Below are 19,795 nucleotides of genomic sequence, written 5' to 3' on the forward strand. Positions count from 1 at the left end.
TGAAGATTTACTTTTATGTCTTGGGTTTCAATTTTACAGTTTTAGCTTTTACATTTAGGTGTATTGTCCATTTTTAGTTTAGATCAGGGTCCCACTTTATCTTTTTGCATGTGGATATTCACTTGTCTCAGTGCCATTTCTTGAAAATATCATTTCTTTCCTCATCCACTTGTGACCCTTGTCGAAAATCAGTTGACCATAAACATAAATGTTTATTTCTGGACTTTCAGTTCTATTTCATTGATCTATATTTTTATCATATATATATTTCTATTCTTATGCTAGTACCATTCTCTTGATTTCTGTAGCTATGTAGTAAGCTGTGTATAAAGTTTTATAGCGAGGAGGTGTGACTCTTTTAACATTGGTCTTTTTCGAGATTGCTTTGGCTATTCTAATCATTGCTTTGGCATTCTTGTATGAAATTTAAGATCAGCCTGTCAATTTCTTTTCTTTTTTTTTTTTTAAAGATTTTATTTATTTATTCAAGAAAGACACAGACAGAGGCAGAGACACAGGCAGAGGGAGAAGCAGGCTTCATACAAGGAGGCCAATGTGGGACTCCAACCCGGGACTCCAGGATCATGCCCTGGGCTGAAGGCAGGCGCTAAACCGCTGGGCCACCCAGGGATCCTCCAGCCTGTCAATTTCTTCAGAAGATGCAAATTGCTAAGGGATTTTGCTAGGGATTTTGTTGAATTTGTATATCAGTTTGGGGAAGTTTTACCATTTTAACAATATTAACTTGTTCAACCTATGACTATGGATGTCTTTTGTTTTTGTTTTTGTTTTTTTTTAAAGATTTTTAATTTTTTTATTCATGAAAGACACAGAGAAAGGCAGAGACGTAGGCAGAGGGAGAAGCAGGCTCCAGGCAGGGAGCCCGATGTGGGACTCAATCCTGAGACCGTGGATCACGCCCTGAGCCAGGGGCAGGTGCTCAACCGCTGAGCCACCCAGGCGTCCCTATGGATGTCTTTTGATTTGTTTATAGCTTTAATTTCTTTTAACATTTTGTAGTTTTCCTAAATTTTAATTTTTGATAGTATTGTAAGTGGAATTTTTCTTTTTTAAAGTATAGTAGATGTACAATATTAGTTTCAATTGTATAGTGTACTGATTTGACATTCATATACATTACAAAATGATTACCATGATGTCTAGTTATCATCTGTCAGCATACAAAGTTATCACAGTACTATTGACTGTATTCCCTATGCTATACTTTACATCACTGTGACTTACATATTTTATAACTGGAAGTTTGTACCTCTTAATCCTCTTCACCTATTTTGCACATTCCTCTCCAAACCACCAGTTTGTTCTCTGTATTTATGAATCTGTTTGTTTTCTTTGTTCATTTGTTTTTTAGATTCCAAATATAAGTGAAATCACAAGATATTTATTTTTTTTTCTGATTTATTTCACTTAGCATAATACCTTCTAGGCCCATCCATATTATTTCATTTTTTTAAAAGATTTTATTTATTTATCCATGAGAGACACAGAAAGAGAGAGAGGCAGAGACACAGGCAGAGAGAGAAGCAGGCTCCACGCAGGGAGCCCGACGTGGGACTTGATCCTGGGACTCCAGAACCATGCTCTGGGCCAAAGGCAGGCGCCAAACCGCTGAGCCACCCTCATCCATATTATTTCAAATGGCAAGATACTTTTTTTAAATAGCTGAGTAATATGGGAATATTTTCTGAATTTTATTTTGGGAATGTTCATTACTAGTGTGTAGATTTTGTAGTTGATTTTTTTTTAATATCGACCTTTTATCTTGCAATTTTGCTGAACTAGTGTCTTCCTTCTAATAGTTTTATAACCATTCATTAGGATTTTCTGCGTATAAGTTCATGTCATCCTTAAATAATATGCTTTCCTTCTTTCTTTTGAATGGATGCCTTTCTTTTTAAAAATATTTTATTTATTTATTCATGAGAGACCCAGAGAGAGAGAGAGAGAGAGAGAGAGAGGTAGAGATGCAGGCAGAGGAAGAAGCAGGCTCCATGCAGGGAGCCCGATGTGGGACTAGATCCCGGACTCCAGGATCATGCCCTGGGCTGAAGGCAGGTGCTCAACCACTGAGCCACCCAGGCATCCCATGAAAAATTCTTTTGTCACAAGTGGGTGTTGGATTTTGTCAGATGCTTTTTCTGGTTGTTGAGATGGTCACATGGGTTTTGTCCTTTTTGCATTAATATGCTACATTTACATCGATTGTTGTTTCGGTATTATATCCCCCTTGCATTCCTGGCCTATACGCTCTTCAAATTAGGCTTATACTGCCTCCAAACTCTACATTCCAGCCTACCAAACTACATGCTGTTCCTTGACCTATCATGTGCTTCCTTGTCTCCGTGTTTTTACCCCCAACTGTTAATGTCCTTCTCTTTCTTTTCTACCTTGTAAATTCCTATTCGTCTTTTGTATCCCAGATCAGGTCTTTGTTTCCCTGTCCTCTTATCTTACACATATAGTGATTACTCTGTACTGCTCTTTTGGCAGGTGTGATTCTTTATTGCAATTAATATATTTCCTCTGTTGTAGCATGCACCATCAATTTAATAACTTTTATGGAAAAACTACACAATAAGCACATACATGGATTTCAGGAATGTGAACATTAGAATAAAATGTGCATTGTAAAATCAAAGAAATATGGTATTTGTTCGCCTTCCACATTTTATAAATTTTGGGGTTATTTGAACGTAGTTACTTTGTTCCCACTCCAGCACTTAGTAGAGAGTGGTAGATGTTTTACACATTTGTTCACTTAAGCCTGCTTCTTATCCTGGGGACATTTTCAGGTCTCTCCACAATTTGTCTCTTTCCTTTTCCTGTGTATTACCCCACTACTCATTTATGTACCCTGTTCTCCAGTCAGATTGGACTTCTCATTGTCTCCCTGATTTTGTCTTTATTGCTGTATTATTTTTAAAAAGGAAAAGCTATTAGAAAAAAGAAATGTTTATTATTGCTTCATAAGCAGAGGTATGATTATTGAACTGTTGCAAATTAGCAATAGTTTTTAAGTTTATTTATCTTTTTAAAAATAGTAATCTCCAAATCCAATGTGGGGCTTGAACTCATAACCCTGCAATCAAGAGTCATGCTCTTCCGACTGAGCCAACCAGGCACCCACCCCTCCCTTTTTTAAAGCATTTTTTTAAAAATTTTTATTTATTTATGATAGGCACACAGTGAGAGAGAGAGAGAGAGTGGCAGAGACACAGGCAGAGGGAGAAGCAGGCTCCATGCACCGGGAGCCCGACGTGGGATTCGATCCCGGGTCTCCAGGATCGCGCCCTGGGCCAAAGGCAGGCGCCAAACTGCTGCGCCACCCAGGGATCCCTAAAGCATTTTTTTTATAAGACTTTATTTATTTATTCATGAGAGATACAGAGAGGCAAAGACCCAGGCAGAGGGAGAAGCAGGCCCCATTGTAGGGAGCCTGATGTGGGACTCCATCCCAGGATTCCAGGATTCCACCCTGGGCCAAAGGCAAGCGCTAAACTGCTGAGCCACCCAGGGATCCACTAAAGCATTTTTTTTTTTCACTAAAGCATTTTTTAAAAAAAGATTTATCTACTTATTCATGAAAGACACAGAGAGAGAGGCAGAGACATAGGCAGAGGGAGAATCAGGCTCCTTGCGGGGAGCCCGATGAAGGCTCGATCTGAGTCTCCAGGATCACACCCTGGGCTGAAGGTGTCGCTAATCTGCCAAACTACCTGGGCTGCCCCTTAAAGCATTTTTTAAAAAGATTTTATTTATTTATTTATTTATTTATTTATTTATTTATTTATTTATTTTATTCATTCATTCATTGATTCATTCATTCATTCGAGACACAGAGAGAGAGAGAAAGAGGCAGAGACACAGGCAGAAGGAGAAGCAGGCTTCCTGCGGGGAGCCCCATGTGGGACTTGATCCCTCTGGATCCCGGAATCACGACCTGAGCCACTGCTGAGTCACCCAAGCATCCTTAAAGCATTTTTATTTTTATTTTTTTAAATATTTTATTTATTTATTCATGAGAGACAGAGAGAGAGAGAGAGAGAGAGAGAGAGAGGGAGGCAGGGACACAGGCAGAGGGAGAAGCAGGCTCCATGCAGGGAGCTGGATGTGGGACTTGATCTGGGTCTCCAGGATCACACCCTGGGCTGAAGGCAGCGCTAATCTGCTGAGCCTCCTGGGCTGCCCCTTAAAGCATTTTTTTAAAAAAAGATTTTATTTATTTATTGATTGATTGATTGATTGATTTATTCATGAGACACACACACACACAGAGAGAGAGAGAGAGAGAGAGAGAGAGAGAGAGAAGCAGAGACACAGGCAGAGGGAGCCTGATGTGGGACTCGATCCCGAGACTCCAGGATCATGCTCCTAGCCAATGGCAGGCGCTAAACTGCTGAGCCACCCAGGGATCCCCCCTTAAAGCATTTTTTTTTTTTTAAAGATTTTATTTATTTATTCATGATAGTCACAGAGAGAGAGAGAGAGGCAGAGACACAGGCAGAGGGAGAAGCAGGCCCCATGCACCGAGAGCCCGACGTGGGATTCGATCCCGGGTCTCCAGGATCGCGCCCTGGGCCAAAGGCAGGCGCCAAACCGCTGCGCCACCCAGGGATCCCCCCTTAAAGCATTTTTAAAGAAGATTTTACTTATTTGAGAGAGAGAGAGAAAGAGAGCATGAGCAGGGGGAGGGGCAGAGGGAGAGGGAGAAGCAGACTCCCCACTGAACAGGGAATCAGATGCAGAACTCTCCATCTCAGGACCCTGGGATCATGACCTGAGTTAAAGGCAGTTGCTTAACTGACTGAGCCACCCAGGCATCCACCCACCCTCCTTTTTAAAGTTTATTTACTTGGGCAGGCCGGGTGGCTCAGTGGTTTAGCGCCACCTTCAGCTCAGGGCCTGATCCTGGGGACCCAGAATCAAGTCCCACATCGGGCTTCCTGCATGGAGCCTGCTTCACCCTCTGCCTGTGTCTCTGCCTCTCTCTCTGTTTCTTTCATGAATAAATAAGTAAAATCTTAAAAAAAGTTTATTTTTTATTTTTTTTTAATTTTAATTTTTTAAAGATTTTATTTATTTATTTGACGGGGTGAGAAAGCGTGTGCGAGCACTAGCAGAGAGGCTAGGGAGAGCAGGCTTCCTCCTGAGCAGAGAGGCTAATACAGAGCTTGACCCTAGGACCCTGGGATCATGACCTCAGCCCAAAGCAGGGCTTAGCCTACTGAACCACCCAGGAGTCCTAAAGTTTATTTATTTTAGCTATGGTTTTTGTATACTGCTATATTGTACCATAGGATATGCTTTTATTTTAGAGTAGTTAACTGCTTTTATTTATTTATTTATTTATTTATTTATTTATTTATTTATTTATTTTTGTAGGCTACATGCCCAACACAGGTCTTGAACTCACAACTCTGAGATCAGGAGTTTCATGTTCTACTGACTGAGCCAGCCAGGTGCTCTGCAGAATAGTTGACCGCTTTTAAATATTTAGGTTAACTAATAAAATTGAGTTTTGAGTCATGTTTATGACATTAAATAATATTTTTGGCATTGAAAATATTAAATTATAAAATGTTTTGAGGATTAGTACGTTCATTTAACAAGTTCTTTTTTGCAAATTATATTTGGAAGTCCAAGAAAAATTGAGAGATAAATGTACATTTTGTGATTAGGTTTAGCAGTTTTCTTGGTAGTATAGCTCTAAATTGTTTAAAATTGTATTTTTGCATTTCTTGTCTAGTTTTCTCTTTTTGTATTAGTTTGCTATCTTCCATTTGCTTTAGGCAGATCTAAGATTTACTTCTGAGTTGCAAAGTTTGTCATCCTCAGTAGATCAGAGCTTAAAGGTCCTCATAAACAACTCTATATGTTCACTGCTTCTTTTTTTTAAAAATTTTTATTTATTTATTTATTTATTTATGATAGTCACACACACACACACAGAGAGAGAGAGAGAGAGAGAGGCAGAGACACAGGCAGAGGGAGAAGCAGGCTCCATGCACCAGGAGCCCGACGTGGGACTCTATCCTGGGTCTCCAGGATCGTGCCCTGGGCCAAAGACAGGCGCCAAACCGCTGCGCCACCCAGGGATCCCATGTTCACTGCTTCTCTTGTAAAAAAGCCTCATCTCTTCATGGCTGAGTTTTCTCAACATTTATCTGTTTAATGTTGCCATAAAAGTCTTCCCATTATAGTCTATTATATAGTCTTCTTCCAAATTGTAATTCCTTTTTTTAAAAAAGATTTTATTTATCTATTCATGACAGATATTAGAGAGAGAGAGAGAGAGGCAGAGACATAGGCAGAGGGAAAAGCAGGCTCCACACGAAGAGCCTGATGTGGGACTCGATCCCAGATTCCGGAATCACACTCTGAGCCAAAGGCAGATGCTCAACCACTGAGCCACCCAAGCATCCCACCAAATTGTTCTTCCTGTGTCTTCCTTATGCCACTGTTCCATTGAAGAAAAATATTTTATAACATGATTTTTTAGGATTGCCTAATAGTCTATTGTATAAATGAACCATATTTTATTTAACCATTCTATTGTTAGTTATTTACATTACTGTTTAATGAGTATACAGCCAGGTGCAATTGTATTTTTGGCTTTAAATTGATTCCCCTAGGGCTCTTGGGTGGCTCAGTCAGTTAAGCCTTGACTCTTGATTTCAGCTCAGGCCATGGTCTTAGAGTCGCGAGAGTGAGCCTCGTGTTGGGCTTTGAGCTAGGTGTGGAGGCTGCTTCATATTCTCTCTCTCCTGCTCCCACCCATAAGCACTCTCTCTTTCTCTCAATAAAACAAAAACAAAAACAAAAAAATGCTTCTCTCAAGAGGAATTTAAACTCTTTGAGGGCAGATAAAAAAATTCCCTGTAATATTTGCTTCAATGTTGTGCCTCTCTGTAATGGTTGATAGTGAATGCTTGTTAAATTTCTGAACTTAAAATTATGGGAAGAAGCATGGCATGGTATATTCTTTTATACACTGACTTCTTGTTCTATTTGACTATAAACTAGTGGAATAGCTCTGCCATGGTATCTTGGTGATCTTGCACATTTCCACATAGTATGCATAGGCCCGGCTTAACCACAATCTGACCCAAATCTTGGGGGAAGACTCTATGATCCTCCCTGATACATGGCAAAATAGATAGATGACATGAGTTTATTTCTTACCTACCTCCCTATCTTGTGGGAGGCTGGTGCAAGACAGTTTATTATTTTCTTCTTTCATCTTGTGGGAAGACATGGAACATTCAAATGTAGCTGTAAGTATAAAATTGCAAAGCTGCAATTTAGATTTGACTCCTCAAAAACAGAGCAATGCATGGTGCATGTCATCTTCATTTGGTCCCTCCCTCCAGTTTGATTCTGTCCTGTAGGATTGGAGACACAGGGAAGTGATACCATACTGATCATGCTTTCTCTGTTAGTAATAAACTGTTTGAATCCATTTGGTCTTACTGGTAGCTGCCAGTGTGCCGCTCTACAGGGGCTGCTTAACACAAATTGATGGAGTTTTCTTTGGCCTGATTTGTGGAATTTGTCATTACTTTGTAATTAGTTTACTATAACTTGCTTTTAATTTCAGCATGTAACATTTAGTGCTTTGTTGTTAAACAGCTCAAATAAGGATGATCCTTGCTCTCTAAATAACAGTTTTTTTAAGGAGCACAGTGTACTGCCTGTAGAATTCATCATAATCTGGATTTATCAAAGATGAAGCATTAATTTTATTTTGCTTGGTAGCTTGCTCTCAGGTTTTATTAACCCTCCTCAAAGACTACTTTTTTAGAGTAAATTCTGTGCCCAATGTGGGGCTCAAACTCAAGACCCCAAGGTCGAGAGTTGCATGTTCTACCGACTGAGCCAGCCAGGCAGCCCTCCCCCCCCCTTTTTTAAGGACTACTATTGTTTTGGAGTTCACAGCCTACTAGAATTATGCTGGGCAGTCAATTTGATGCAGACTCTTCTCATACTACATCAGATTTTCTTTTCTCATGCAATAGGAAGCTACTAAGGTATCTTAATGAAGGCAAATAAAAAGTATAACTGTATAAAGAGATCCACTTGGTTTTCAGTTGCTAGTCGATCTTGACCTAGGCAGAGAGCATCAATGTCATATTAATTTCATATTAATTATGTATATCAGTTCATATGTCTTGGAGATGGTGAAGATGATGTTTTTCCATTACTGACTTCACTAATCAGACTTAAAACAATTCAGATTTTATAGTTTTTGGGTTTTGCTTTAAGGGAATAATTTACATAAAAGCATGACTTTGACATTAAAAGTTGCATACTTTCCTGGTAATTTACATTTAAGAAATTATGATATGTAAGTTGAGTGTCAATATAACATGACTCAGCGTGTTAATGGATGCTTAGTAGCAGACTGTGGTAGCAGGACCAAATTGTGCCCCTTGAAACAGAAAATGATTATGTTTAATACCAACTTACCAAGCCAGTAACTGTCTGCACATACCGTTTTTATGAGTGGAATGCATATGGTTAGAATTCAGTTTACCTTGTGAAATGAAATATAATACCTTTAAAATAGTATATAGTATTGTGTTTTTCTTATAACAGAAGCAATGCCTGCTATTGTAAAAAATTTGGAAATAAAAGCATACAGAAGAAAATACAAAAATATTCCTCATTCTACCAACCTTGAATAAATATTAACATTTTGGTATATTTCCTTCATACTCTCATACTCATCACCTTCATATATGTGTATGGATGAATGTATAAAGTGTACTTTCTAAAAATTTACATTTTAAACGGAAACTGTTGGTTCATACCATGTATATAGTTGGACATTTAAAATGTTCTAGTTGGGACGCCTGGGTGGTTCATCAGTTGAGCGTCTGCCTTTGGTTCAGGGCATGATCCCTGGATTCCGGGATCGAGTCCCACATCGGGCTTTCTGCATGGAGCCTGCTTCTCCCTCTGCCTATGTCTCTGCCTCTCTCTCTGTGTCTCTCATGAATAAATAAATAAAATCTTTAAAAAAATAAAAAATAAATAAAATGTTCTAGTTATTGTGGCACAGTTGGTTGAGTGTCTGATTCTTGATTTCACCTCAGGTCTTGACCTCAGGGTCGTGAGGTCAAGCCCTGTGTTGGACTCTGTGCTGGGTGTGTAGCCTCCTTAAAAAAAGTTGTAGTTATTATCCTGTGAGCATTCTAATTTTCATATTAAGGATTCAAATCTATAATAACATTTTTAAAAGCTGCAAGATACTCCATTTTAAAGATATACCATATTTAGCCTTTATCTGTTGTTGGGCATTTAAATTGTTTCTAATTTTCTACTGTTTAAAATAATCCTGAAATGCACATAATTTCTTTTGTATCTTTATTTGGTTTAAAAAATTGCTAGAGATTGATTTCTTGAATCAGTGGGTATGAACATTTTTCAGGAGCTTGATTCCTATTGTCAAATTGCTTTCTAGACAGATTACCTCATTTTGAAATCCATCAGTGTATATAGAAGTGTCTTGCCAACACTGAACAATATCTTTAAAAACCTTTGAGTTTAATGAGCAAGTTGTGGCATCTTATTCTTTGCATGTCTTCTGATGGATAGTGAGGTAGAATGTATTTTCATGTGCATATTGATCGTTGATAATTTTCATTTTTGAATCTGTTTATGTCCTTGGCCCAGGTTTTACCTATGAGCTATTGATATCACTTTTGCTTTTTGACAGACTATAGTTTTCCTTTCTTTTTATGTTGATAAATCTAGAAGTTTTTTCATTGGTGAATTATTCCTTTATTGACTGCTTTGAAAGTCCTTCCCCATTCTAATATTAAGTGGCTATTCACTAAAATGTTTTTCTAGCTTTTTTATGTTTCATTTTTATCGTTTTCCTCCATCTGGAATTTATTTTAGTAGAAGTTATGTGATGAGGCTATCACATTTGCCTTTTGAAAATAAAAGTTTTCCAAGAACCATGTAATAAATAATACTGCATGGATTCATAATGCCAAATTTACCGTATAATAAGTCTTATACGAGTTGAAGGATAGTGTCATTACTTCAATGTTTGAATGTCATTGCACGGTTAATTAGTCATTATTTCTTGGTGAAACTAAAATACTTTGCAGAATTTCCTACAGATAACTGCATAAAGCCACTCCTTCCTTTTTTTTTTTTTTTTTAAATAAGTCCTATCCTTCCACGTGGCTTATAGTTGTTATGACTCACAGTCCTTTTCTCACTGAGCATGCATGTAATCTGCCCTCTGGTTAGCAGCTGTGGTTTCTTTCTCCTTTCAGTATCTGTTTTTGTTTGCACCCTTGCTTCTCAAAGTGCCTGCGCTCAAAAAGAGCTTTCCAGTATTGGTTGCTGTAGGCCAGTGAAGTCTGCTTGTTATTGGTTCTCATAATAGTTGGCTTTGAAGTATTTTTCCTTCATTTTTTTTTCAAATATCTGTTGACCCTTTTTTTTCACTCCACTGTACTTATGATTAATGTTTTATTTTATTTTTATATTTTTATTTTTTATTTTTTTATGATTATTTTAACTCACCATGGCATAGCTCAGAAATTCTCTCACCCTTACATCTTATTCATGCAAAAAGACTTCAGAGTTGTACATGGACTTTTCATTATCTTGTCCGGAATGACAGCGTAATACCCTTCTAGGGAATACCGAATCAAGAAATCACCTGTCCTTGTAGAGGGCATCTGTTGAAAGCAGATGCCAGAGCCATGAGGTTGTCATTTCCCATCAGGCTCCAACATCAGAGTCTCTGATACTTCAAAGACACTCTCCATTCTTGTATCGACAAACAGCTGTGCTGCCTCCTGTTTTCTTGTTTTTGTTGCTAGTCGTGACATTTCTTTTAGATGGAAAAATAGATAAGGAAGCATTTATATTTGAGAGCATATTAATGAAATCTTACATACTGTAAATGCTTACATTTGAGTAATATCAGTTACTAAAGAGCATAGAAAATTTAATTTTTAAAATTTTAATATTAGGAAATATGATTTTGAGTTGATCCACTCTCTCTCTCTCTTTTTTTTTTTTTATGATAGTCACACACAGAGAGAGAGAGAGGCAGAGACACAGGCAGAGGGAGAAGAAGGCTCCATGCACCGGGAGCCGGACGTGGGACTCGATCCCGGGTTCTCCAGGATCGCGCCCTGGGCCAAAGGCAGGCGCCAAACCGCTGCGCCACCCAGGGATCCCCTTATCCACTCTCTAAAGACATATAATTCTGGTATATATTTTCCATGTCATGAGAGCTGAATATAATAATCAGTTTCTATCATTTTATTTTATATCTTTATGAACATATTATATTATGTGCAAGTTGGTAATTTTCCCTTCATTTCTATTGCTTACTTTTAGGGATTTGAGGTTGTGGTAGAATATTTACTCATTTCTAAAAGCTCTGAGAGTGAGGAATAGTAATTGATTCTGGCAGTGTTTCATAGGTAGTAATCAGTAGAATCAGAATACAGTTCAGATGGGCAGCCCAGGTGGCTCAGTGGTTTGGCACTGCCTTCAACCGGGATGTGATCCTGGAGACCTGGGATCGAGTCCCGCATCAGGCTCCCTGCGTGGAGCCTGCTTCTCCCTCTGCCTGTGTCTGTTCCTCTCTTTCTCTCTGTGTCTCTCATGAATAAATAAAATCTTTTTTTTAAAAAAAGAATACAGTTCAGATCTAGTTTAATGCTCATCTGGTAAAGAACAGTTACCCTTCCTTTTTCATTCCGTCAATCTTTGTGTGAACTTTGAGCTATGCCCCAAGGATAATGCAGTATTGGTCCCACCACAACAGCTTTGTAAAAATTATAATTTTAGTAGAACTAAGTGGGGGTGATTCTTCTTGCATAGTTTCTTTTGCTGAAGTGTTACTATGTAAACAGATTGTATTTGGTGTGAGAATGAAACAATAATTAGGATTGCTTAGGGTTGGTGTCTCAGTGGGCTTTTTATCTACCTTAATACCTACTACCTAATTCATAGTGCTTTATAGAATTTTGTTTGAATAAATGAGTCCAGTCAGAATGCTGCCCAGGAAACAAGGAGAATGGGGCTTGGAAGGTGAAGATCAGGATTTGCCTGTCTCTATCACAGGCAATAAGTGCAGGACTACAGGGAAGTAGGTAATTATTTTATCTGTGTATTCTCTGTGGTGAGGCTGCAACTTCTAATCCCTGCTTGGTAAGGAATGTACATGGTACTATTGGGAGATCATTTTTCATAGGCTTCATGTTTCTACACATCTTGTGAATGAGGCACTAACTGCTCTTTGTTCAGGACTGAATTTTGGAAGAATGAAAGTTACTCTCTGTAGAGCAAAGGACAGTAGAATACAGATAATGTCTTCCTTTGAACAAAGTACATGCTGGCTTATTGTCCATTATTAAAGATTTGGGTTCCCCTGGCTTAGAGTTTGTCTCCTATGCAGTGTACTATGTGGGTAAGCTTTCATCTGTACTCATGTATGTTGCCTCTGTGGGATTTGGGAGGCAAGAGGAAGTGATAAAAATATGCTGCTTATGCCACTCCCTATGCTATAAGTAAAAAAGTCCTTTGTCTCTCACACAGGAGTCTCATGCCTTCTGCCAGCATCCATACAAGTATGTTAGGCTAACTTGTTGGCTTAGAAGTAGGGTAAAGTCTCAGATATTCAGAGTTTTTGACGGGTACTCAGGATAGTGGTTTTGCCTAAAAGATGTTACTTCCCTTTTGAAGAAACTTGTTTAGTTTTCTTTAATCCTTATTTATTGAATTGATTAAAAATACTGAAAAATTAATAATGGTCCACTCTTCTAAAGATTTTTTACTTATTTATTTATTCATTCATGAGAGACACACAGAGACATAGACAGAGGGAGAAGCAGGCTCCTCCCAGGGAGTCCGATGTGGGACTCTGTCTTGGACCCTGGGATCAGAACCTGAGCCAAAGGCAGATGCTCAGCTGCTGAGCCACCCAGGCATCCCAATGGTCCACTCTCTAGGGAGCCAAGAAAGCTATGTGTTGGCCCAGACCAGTTCTGAATTAGTAAATTAGGAACAGCTGAGAGCTTTATAATGGTGTTCATTATTTTCTTAATTAAAAATTGGACTTGGAGTGAGATTTATGTTGTTTCTTATTGCAAGAAGCAACTTATGTTATTATTATTATTTTTTTAGCAACTTAAGTTATGAATGTGGCTAGGAGATTAAGAATCTCTCTGACCCTGATTTGTGATTCCAGTGGAACAGAATATTTGAAATCTGGGACAGAGGTCACAGTAGCGTGTTGTAGGAGTGGAAAAGCACACATAGAACATGGGCTTTGAAATAACATCTCAGTTTGGAACCCTTGTGCTGTCAGTTATTACTAGTTTTTAAACATTGGGCATGCTCTTCAATCTGTCTTTGATTCATGTATATAATGTGGAATAATAGCTACTTTATAAGGCTGTTATGAGGATTAGATATAATTATGCAAAGTCTATAGCATTGTGATCTAACATGTGGGGTGTGTGTGTGTGTGTGTGTGTGAGAGAGAGAGAGAGAGGCAGAGAGAGACAGAAATATAGTCATCCCAGTTCAACTTAGGTTATTGTTGGTGTGAATTTAGAGTTCTCATTTCAGATTATCCACTTAATCCTCATGTTTCTTAAAATTTTTTTTTTATTAAGTAAATTCTGCCCCCAACGTGGAGCTCGAACTCATGACTCTGAGATGAAGAGCCCTATGCTCTACAGACTGAACCTTCCATCTGCCACCTTCCCTCATGTTTCCTTAAGCAGAAATTCTATGACGATATCTGTTACTGATGAGGATGTGTTCCAGTAACACACTTCATTATTAGAAATTTTTCCAGAGGTAGTAGAAATGTGTCAGATTTTCAAACATTAGCTAGGATTTTCTTTAGTAAGAGGGACTATAGCAACCTACATCATTAAATATCACCTAAAGAAGACCCATGCATCTTAGTTTAAGTTTCAACAATTTGTGACAAAAACTGTATGCTGTTTTGTATGTGGAATAAGATAAAACCATAATTAGTATAATTTTTTAAAGATTTTATTTATTTATTCATGATAGACACACAGAGAGATGGGGGGGGTGAGGGGGCAGTGGGAGAAGCAGGCTCCATGCAGGGAGCCTGACACGGGACTTGATCCCCGGACTCCAGGATCATGCCCTGGGCCAACAGCAGGTGCTAAACTGCTGAGCCATCCAGGGATCCCCAGTAATTAGTATAATTAATATAATGTAATAGTGTAATTTCTGAAAGTCATTTTCTATATCTACCTTGGCAGAAATGCTAGCCAGTGGGCCAGGAATTGCACTGGGTGGCATATGGACCCGTTTGTGGCTCTTGTGGCTGCAGCTTGGGAGGTAGCAACATTTCCATTCCATCTGACTCCTCTCTTTCCTTCCCCTGGCTTTCCTTGACCTCTGAAGCTCACGAACGTAATTTAGAGCAGATTATTTATTTATTTTTTATTAAATACTTTATTTTATTTATTCATAGAGAGAGAGAGAGAGAGGCAGAGACACAGGCAGAGGGAGAAGCAGGCACCACAAAGAGAGCCTGACGTGGGACTCGATCCCGGGTCTTCAGGATCACGCCCTGGGCTGCAGGCGGCGCTAAACCGCTGCGCCACCGGGGCTGCCCTAGAGCAGATTATTTAAAGTGATCTATTAACATCTTTAAAAGGCTTCTAGCAGTTTCACAAGGAGAGTTTTGAAGGAAGGCTGGAAACAGCATACAGCAATCTGTCTGCTGTTGAGTTGTTGCCAATACTGCTTGATATGATTTTTTATTAAAACCGAGACAAGAGAGGGCAGCCCGGATGGCTCAGCGGTTTAGCGCCATCTTCAGCGAAGGGCCTGATCCTGGAGACCTGGGATCGAGTCCCACGTCTGGTTCCATGCATGTGGCCTGCTTCTCCCTCTACCTGTGTCTCTGTGTCTCTCATGAATAAATAAATAAATCTAAAAAAATAAAACAAAACCAAGACAAAAGAAAAATAATTCAGTGGTATAAAGGTGCTTATCGTCAAGGATGCTAATTAACTGAGATATAACCTTACTGCTTAAGAGAAAAAATGCATAGCAATATAATTTTAAAAAATTTGCAGGCATTCTCTCGTTAATTCTGATAAACTATTTTTATGAGAAGTGTGTTAGTTTCCTGTGTCTGCTGTAACAAATTACCACAAACTGGGTGGTTTAAAACAACAGTTCATTTTTTTTATAGTTCTGGAGACAGAATATGAAAGGAGTCTTATGGAGCTAAAATCATGTTTCAGCAGCGCTGTTTGCCCTACAGAGACTCTACAGGAGAATTCTTTCCTTGCCTCTTGTCACTGCTGGCATTCTTGGCTACATCACACTCCGGTGTCTCCTTCCTTTTCACCATGGCTTTCTCAAGGCATCTGTCTAATCTCCCCCTGCCTTCCTCTTGTAAGGATACACGTGATAGCAGTTAGGGCCCACCTGGGTCATCCAGGATAATCTCCTCAGTGCAACATTTTTAGTTATATTTGTACAGTTTTACAGTATAAACCAACATTCTGGTAATTAGGACCTGATATCTTTGAGGGCCACCATTCAACTCACTTCAAGAAAGATAAGCAACAAATTTTAGTTTTCTTTTTTTGTGTGTGTGTCTGTGTGGGAAAGGTGAAGAAACATCTTTATAATTGTCTTTTCCCAAGTCCTACTTGTCCCCAGAGAAGACAGGCTTTAAGACTGTTGTGAAATGAATGCTCCAATAAGGAATAAATTAACAGTTTGGTTTCTCATCTTTAGATGGAACTATATTAAATACAGTACCAATTTTGCATGTTTTTCTTGAGAATGTTACCAAATTATTCTAGTTACCCTAGTGTACATATTAATTACATGATTTTTAATATTATAAAAATTCCTTTATGGTTTAATTGTACATCACAAGATAAAAATTTAAAAGTTTAATTTTTATCCATTATATCTATATAGAAGTTAATTTTCACTTTTTTTGAAGGAAAATATTAGATGTTAATGTGAGATATTTCAAGAAATTAAGATACATGTTGTTCTGTGTTATTCCCTTTCTTTCTTTCCATGGTTGTATTTTTCTTTTGGCATTGTTATTCTGTTTACCCAATTCTTAGAAAGGATATTTATACAGATTTAAAATCTGAAAAACCCTAGAACAAACTTTCCTTAATCAAGGGCTTTATAATAGCTTGAGTTTTAATTTTGAGTTTATTATGCTTTATTTGATTTTACTCAATTAAATTAGAATAATAATAGTAATTTTTTTAAAAAAGATTTTATTTATTCATGAGAGACACAGAGAGAGAGAGGCAGAGACACAGACAGAGGGAGAAGCAGGCTCCATGCAGGGAGCCTGATGTGGGACTCGATTCCAGGTCTCCAGGATCAGGCCCTGGGCTGAAGGCAGTGCTAAACCGCTGAGTCACCCGGGCTGCCCAATTAAATTTTTTTTTTAATTATTTTTTTTCTTCATTTATTTATGATAGTCACACACAGAGAGAGAAAGAGAGGCAGAGACACACGCAGAGGGAGAAGCAGACTCCATGCACCGGGAGCCCGATGTGGGATTTGATCCCGGGTCTCCAGGATCGCGCCCTGGGCCAAAGGCAGGCGCCAAACCGCTGTGCCACCCAGGGATCCCCGGGCTGCCCAATTAATTGTAACTTTAAATGATGTTTACTAAGTAAATATATTAGATCATCCAGAAAATAGTTTACTATTGCAAATTTAATTAAATTCCTTAAGGGAACTTATAATATTACTTGGTGATTCACTAAATAATTTTTTATTTAGAGGGAAAGAACATAAAGCCTCACACAATAACATGTAAGTTATTAATATAATGTGTCATAGTATTTAAGTTATTTTACTAAAATCACTGTTATTAATACTGATATTTTGGCTTTTTCTGGATTGTCCAGAAATAAATTGTACACTCATTTTATTTTTGTTTGGGGCTATGGTTATGCATCAGACCAACAATGAGCTTGTCTGCTGATACAACAAATCAGGAATAGGATTATGATTGCTTTTACCTCATAGCTGACGTAATACTGATTTTTTTCCCTGTCACTGCTTTAAACATTCTTTATGTGGTTATTGTGCTTTCTCTTGACCATTATTTTCAGTCTTCTTGCTTTTTTCCCCTTCTACTCAGCTTGTAAAAATTGGCTGTCCCAATGGCCCATTCTCGAACTCTTTCCAACTCCGTACTCTGATGTTAGGTGATGTCTTCCATTTCTATGATTTTATATTACTAACCATATTCCCACAACTTTCAGTTTTATATATCTATCCCAGATCTCGTTTTGAGGTCTATAATCATCTGACTAAACCCCCTCCATTGGATCTCTTTCAGATATCTCACATTATATAAATATAAAATTGAATCTTTGATTCTAACCTCTGCTTCAAAAAACAAAACTCCCACCAGCAACAGCAACAAAAATCCTGTTATACCCCCACATCTTTTTTTAAGATTTTATTTATTATTCATGAGAGACACAGAGAGAGGGAGAGAGAGAGAGAGAGAGTGAGAGAGAGGCAGAGATACAGGCAAAGGGAGAAAGAAGCAGGCTCCATGCAGGAAACCCAATGTGGGACTCCATCCCGGACCTCTGGGATATCGCCCAGAGCCAAAGGCAGATACTCAACCGCTGAGCCACCCAGGCATCCCAATACCCCCACATCTTTTAAATTAAATAGCCTTTTACTTATCCCACAGACAGTCACTTGCCCAATCCCTAAGTATTAATACTAAAATATATTTCAGGGATCCCTGGGTGGCACAGCGGTTTGGCGCCTGCCTTTGGCCCAGGGCGCGATCCTGGAGACCCGGGATCGAATCCCACATCGGGCTCCCGGTGCATGGAGCCTGCTTCTCCCTCTGCCTGTGTCTCTGCCTCTCTCTCTCTCTGTAACTAACATAAATAAATAAAAATTAAAAAAAATATATTTCAAACTCTATCTAAATTTCTTATCCTTATTCTTGCAATCTTAATTTAATCTACCATCATTTATCTCCAGGACCACTATATTATTTATGGGTGTATAATGCTAGGTATTATACAGAATAATGAACTGGGCATAATTTTGATTTTAGAATTTCAGATTAATTGTAAACAGTAATTTTCAACTTCTGGATTCTGAAATTACAAGAGTAAGATAATGTAAAAGAAACATCCTAAACTTAAAAAAATAATGATTTAAATTTTCCTCCTCAATAGAACTGAATGATGCTTGGATGTCAGAGGAAGCAAGCCAGGATATTTATGTTTCAAGCTCAGATTTTGATTTCTAGTAATTCTATCCTTTTATTTAGTCATTCAGAATCTTATGGTGATAGGAAGAAGAATCCAAATTAATTCTCAAATAATTATAACTAATGATTTCTTTTGCCTATCATGCAATTTTACATTAGGTTAGTGTGTGTTTACAGACACAAAAACATTAATATGTATATTAATATTCTGAAAAGGGAATTTACTATATTGCTAAGTACATAGGTCTCCTTCCTCAGGGTGAGAAAGTTAAGCATTCGTAGGAGACTGTTCTTATGAGGGAAGATCACATGCTGAATGATGTATGGTGAGTTAAAGTACACCATAGATGTTCTTCCTGACAGAGATAAATAATATTCTTATTTTTAACCAAATAAGTATAATGAATTAATGTAAGCAAAGTTATATTTCTATGATGAGGTAGCAGTGGTTCTCAACAGGTGTAGGGGGGTTTGAGCCCCAGGGGACATATTTTGGCTGCCATTATTAGAGGGTTTTAATGGCATTTGGTGGGTAAATGCCAGGGATGCTTCTAAATATCCTACAGTGCCCAGGATAGCCCCACACAGCAAGTCATCGTAGAGCCCAAAAAGTCAATAGTGGGTCAGTTAAGAAAGTCTTTCAGGGTATTTTTTCAACCTGTTACATGTTGTCCTAAGTATGTTTCCAAATTTCATTTAACAAACTCTTAAAAGAGGCAAAATGGTTATAATAATTTCATGATTTTTTTGTGAGAACTGAAATAAATGAGAGTATATTTGTGTGTGCTTGGAATAATTTAGGAGAGGAAGGAATAAAGAATAAATGCCAGGTTTCTGGCTTGCACAACTCAACAGGAGGATGTTGGTGACATTATTTGAAATACAAGAAACAGATGTGTGTGAGATGATCTTCAGTTCAGGTTTTACAGAATTTGTATAGATTTTGTAGAATTTGACGTGCCTGAGAAATATCAAGAGAAGTTCTGAAGATCAGAACGTAGGTGTTCAGCCATAGCTTTAGTTTGAAATCTGTCAGTATATAAATATAATTTAGCTCTGGGATTGGATGAAATCACCCACTGAAGTGTATATCTTAAGAAGGAAAGAGTACTCGGTCACAGCTTTTTGGAACATAGTCACAATACAGGTAGGGGAAAATCTAGCAAGAGACTAAGAAGTAGCAAGAGAGATAATAAGAAGTGATGCATAAGTGTAGTCTTTCAAACCAAGAGAAGGGAAATGTTTCAATGTAGCTGAGTTGTTATTGATATGGGGGCTGTTAGTGACTTTGGTGGGCATGAAAGTGAGTAGAAACCAAGGGTGGGTTGAGAAGTCCATGGTAAGAGATTTAGTTGTGTTGTAGATTTATGTAAGTTTGGCTGTGAAGGAGGAAGAGGTAGTGGGGGATGTGGGATCTGGGGAGGATCTTTTGTGTTTCTGAAAAGATTAGAGAGAATTCCTCATTGATGTTTTAAAAGATAAATTTTAAAGATATCAAGT

General features: G+C 38.2%; 1 protein-coding gene across 9 annotated transcripts in view; it reads left to right on the top strand.

Annotated features, from left to right (window-relative positions):
- LRCH2 (leucine rich repeats and calponin homology domain containing 2) overlaps nucleotides 1–19,795 on the top strand; it is a 214,618-nt gene that overhangs the window by 34,123 nt on the left and 160,700 nt on the right. The gene's annotated exons all lie outside the window — the stretch shown is intronic.

This window comes from Canis aureus, chromosome X (assembly GCF_053574225.1).
Source record: "Canis aureus isolate CA01 chromosome X, VMU_Caureus_v.1.0, whole genome shotgun sequence".
Taxonomy (NCBI): domain Eukaryota; kingdom Metazoa; phylum Chordata; class Mammalia; order Carnivora; family Canidae; genus Canis; species Canis aureus.